Source organism: Poecilia formosa, unplaced genomic scaffold (assembly GCF_000485575.1).
Source record: "Poecilia formosa unplaced genomic scaffold, Poecilia_formosa-5.1.2 Scaffold360, whole genome shotgun sequence".
In the NCBI taxonomy this organism is placed as follows: domain Eukaryota; kingdom Metazoa; phylum Chordata; class Actinopteri; order Cyprinodontiformes; family Poeciliidae; genus Poecilia; species Poecilia formosa.
In genome coordinates, this window is record NW_006800299.1 from 421,106 (window position 1) to 425,589 (window position 4,484).

The 4,484-nt window shown below is 47.6% G+C and overlaps 1 protein-coding gene across 1 annotated transcript in view; it reads right to left on the reverse strand.

The window, feature by feature from the left end:
• Positions 1-4,484, reverse strand: part of hivep2a (HIVEP zinc finger 2a) — a 53,806-nt gene extending 49,322 nt beyond the window's left edge. The window contains exon 1 of the mRNA XM_007574770.2: positions 4,064-4,484. The gene's annotated coding sequence lies outside the window, so the exon portion shown is untranslated. The remainder of the gene's footprint in view (positions 1-4,063) is intronic.

The following is a 4,484-nucleotide window of genomic DNA, read 5'->3' on the forward strand; positions in this document are numbered from 1 at the left end:
AAAGTTGAATCGGGTTTAAAGTTGAGTCGGGTTTAAAGTTGAGTCGGGTTTAAAGTTGAATCGGGTTTAAAGTTGAATCGGGTTTAAGGCCGAATCGGGTTTAAAGTTGAATCGGGTTTAAAGTTGAATCGGGTTTAAAGTTGAATCGGGTTTAAAGTTGAGTCGGGTTTAAAGTTGAGCCGGGTTTAAAGTGCAGCTTCCAGTCGGTTCACTGAGCCGGGATGAAACCAGGTCAACATCTGGAAGACATGGCTGCAGGGGGGGAAACATCCAGCGCTGCACTCTGGAGGTTCTGGACTGGGAACCAGCTGGAACCATTCGGACTCTGGGAGGCGAGCGGCTTACCGGCCCGCTCCACTCCCGGCCCGGCGCCGCAGCGATGTGGGGAAACAGACGTGAAACAGTCGTTTGTTTTTTCCGACATGCTGGGAATCCAATCGGGGACGATGGCTTCCTTCCCTCCACCTTTAGTGGATCCAGCTCTTTCTGCATCACAGCTTTTTCCAGCTGCGTCCCAATTTCCAAGACTTAAAACAATAAACCGACCACATAATTAAATAACCACAAAGTCAACCCATTCACTGCAAAACAACAAAAAGCAGGAAATGCACTGACTTTAGGAGCCGGGCTATAAAACAAGACATTACAGCAAAGTCAAACACGCTACGCTGACGTCCTGAACTCATCTGGTCAACACTTACCCAGTCAGCCCAAAACCAGTAAAACCAGTAAAACCAACCAGTAGCAGGATATTCCAGCCTGGGACTCGGATCCATGCAGCGGCCTGCTGCTCGGTCAGCTGCACATCAGCAGCAGGAGGTCGGAGTTCATTAGGAAGCAGCAGCCATTGGACTGGAAACCATCAGGTTACGTAATGAGCCAGCAGGAGGCGCTCATTTAATCACCAGTAAAAAACTCACCACTTAGTGTGTTAGTGGGCCCCATACGTGGGCCGCGGGTCTCTTCTGGGCTAAGAGTTTAGCTTATCTCCTTCCCTTATGGGGCCCATTTATAAACGCTGGGTTGGTTAAACCTGTACCTAAGAAGCTAGCTGCGCTAACCCATCTGTTCCGCTAATGCTAACACACTTCATCAACATGGTAATTAACTGAAGCTAATGCTAAAATGCTATTCTCACATGGTATTTAGGAAGCTAACGCTGTAGCATTATTCAAACATATTTTTCTGAAGCTAATGCTAAGGTGTTATACCAACATGGTATTCAACTGAAGCTAATGCTAACATAGTATTTAGAGGAAGATAACACCAAGGGGCTTTATTTTGAAAGGCCAACAGAATCACTTTTTTCATGTTGTGCAATAATTTATCCCAAGAAAACTAAAGACTTATTTCAAGAGAAAGCAGAGCCCTTATTTTGAAGGGCTTAACAAAAAACATAACCAGGAGTAAAACATTTTGTGAGGCACAACTGGAAAAAATAACAATAAATAAATAAAATCGGCTTTTAACTGAGCGATGCTAAAAATATGGACGCAGTCTGAAGGGGCCCCATAAGAGGCTCTGCCCAGGGCCTCATGTGACCGGGGGTCGCCTCTGCGCCTAGAAGCCGTTTGGTTCGCAGGCCGAGCCGCTCCGGGCCCAAACGCACACAGACCCAACCGCAGAGGAATTTCCTCCTTTCATATAAACTGATAATGGGACGCGTCGCAGCGGGAGCGGAAAAACCCGAGTGACTGACGAGCCTCGGCATTCCAGGCCCGCCAGCCAGCGCTGCTCCCCAATCCCACAGGTTCACTGCCTGATGGAGGCCGGAGAGGAACCGGAAAACACGCAGGTCACCTGGGGTCAACCCAGAGGTCAACCGACAGTTCACCTGGAGGTCCTGCGGCGGGGCGAGCGAGCGTGAAGCTTCAGAGCGACTTCAACTGACGCGGCGTGGAGAGGTGAGCGAGGAAGAGGAGAGACGGGATGAAGAAACGCCATGGAAACCAGAACAGGAAGTAGAAACACAGCAGGAGGAAGAGGAGATAAAAAAAAATATTTATTCATCCATCCATCTATTCATCCATCCATCTCAGCTCTTCCTTTTCTTCCTATTTTTCATCCCTCCATCACAGATCTCTCTCTCCATCAGACAGGCTGTGATCTGCTGCCGCTACCTGCTGAGTGTGTGTGTGTTTTAGTGTGTGTTGGTGTGTGTGTGTCCTGGCAGCGGCAGCAGCACAGACGGTGTGTCGGGTTTATACCTGCAGAGAGGCGACATGAACGCAGAGCGAGGAGTAAAGATGGACGTCCAGGTGATTCAGCCACCTGGACGCTCGCTGCACTACAAAACTGAATTTAATTCACCAGTTTGATTTTAAAATAAAATCTGACTCATTCATGCAATAATTCAGATGTTTATCTGTTCATTCCATTAATTTGCCTTACAGCCAATTAAAAACTAATAAAATAGCAACATTCTACATCACAGTTCTTCCTTCCACTCAACCTTCCTCTTACTGATATATTGACAGAAAGTTGAGTGGAAGAAAAAAGTGTGGTGGAAAAAGATGCACAAACATACTGTTCATCTGATCAGGGATCAGATGCTGTCGACTTAAAAACTGAAAATATTTCAGTTGAATTTAGTCTCTAAAAACAAAAATGAGTTTTTATCACAAACGTCTCGTTGTCCTTCCATCAGACCAACGCTCCAGTTTTTGGGCTTTGAGATGAAGCCAGAGTCGAACCGACTCAAGTAGAGGAATAACATGAAACCCAGGCTGGGATTCAAACCCAAAACCTTCTTCCTGCTTTTCTACAGCAAACGGTAAATTAAATGTCTACAAGCTTTATTTTGAAAGTCAGAACTGCTCAATCTGATGAAACTAAATATCTTATAGTCAGTCAGGAGATAAATAAAACGCAGAATAAATCAGTTAAGGAGTAAATTAAAGGCCCCCAAAATAAAAATAAGTTCTGCCCCGGGCCTCAAATAGTTTGGAGTCGCCTCTGTCAGAAATAAATGTTACATTTTAACTAATTATTTCCAGAAATCCAGATTAACAAAAATAAAAACTGAACTTTTTCTTTCATTAAATTTTTATTTCTGACTTGTGAGGCGTTTAGAGAGGAAGCAACACTGAGAGGTTCACTGCTGCAGGAGGAAGAGGGGGAGGAGGAAGATGATGATGATGTTTCTGCTAAATCGTTTTCCTAAAGATGCAAATTAGAGACGGAGCAGGAAAAAAACTGAAATGGACAAAAATGTTAAAGTTTCTGCTAAAAGTTGGCAAGGACCTGAGGACGAAGCAGCAAAACATCAACACACACACACACACACACACACACACACACACACACACACACACACACACACCAGGCTTTGAGAAGCACACTTCACTGTCTGAGAATTTGTGAATGGAAAAACGTTTTTAAGGCGTTTGGCGGGACGGCAGGACGTCCTACGCGTCTCCCTCAGCCCGTCCTCATGTCCTCCAGCTTGTCTTCTTCTTCTGTGCATCCCTCCGTGTCTCAGACACTTCCCAGTCTGCCCGTGTCACTTTATTTGTCTTTCCGTCTCCAGATCTGCGTTTCTCTGGAAAGTAAAGAAGGAAAACAGGAAGCATGTTTTCCACGAAGCGGCTGCCGGGAGGTTGTAAAAACTTGTTTTGGTCAATCTGAAGCGGTTTAAAGTTTCCAAACTGGATTCGATCCGGATTCAGAACCGGGAGGCTGGAACGGCTTCCGGCAGACAAAGAAAAGGGAAAAGTTACCTGAGGCACCTTACAGGAAGGAGCAGCAGAGGTAAAGAGGGGAGCGACATCGCTGGTGGGACGATCAGCTGAGTGTGAGTGTGTGTGTGTGTGTGAGTGTGAGTGTGTGTGTGTGTGTGTGTGTGTGTCCGTCCGATAATAAAGTCACCCCGGGAGGAGAAGCATGGAGAGACAAGAGGACTAAAACCATCCGGACAGGTCGCTGTGTGTCCAGGCAGAGGCATCACCACGACAACGGTGGATGAGGAAGAGGAGATCCCCCCCAACACACACACCCTTACACACAAACACTTACACACTCTCACACTCAGAGAAAATGAAAGTAGTGAGATCTGCGCACCGACCTGCCCGGCTCTCCGTCTTCATCACCCGAAAGCATTCCTCCGCTCTGCCGCTCCCTCCTTCCATCGCCGCAGCAACCGACAAACCAACCGGCCGACCCTCTCACACACACACACCAACACACACACACAGGTTAAAGTCCCATAGTGTCCAACTGCTCCATTCATCCAGCGAGCCGTCCGCCGCGCTGCGTGTTTACATCTGAGTCTGCTGCCTCACTCAGCAGCAAGGCATCAGAGAGAGAGAGGCAGAGAGAGAGAGGTCGGAAGTGTGAGAGAGAGAGAGAGTGCGTGTGTGTGTGCGTGTGTGAGTACAGCAGAGTGGGAGCCCTAGAGAAACACTCCTCTTGCCACAGGAGTAAAGCCCAGGCGTGACGCAGAGCCAGAAATAGACGGCGGGCCCCGGTGGGGGGGGCGGCGCCGG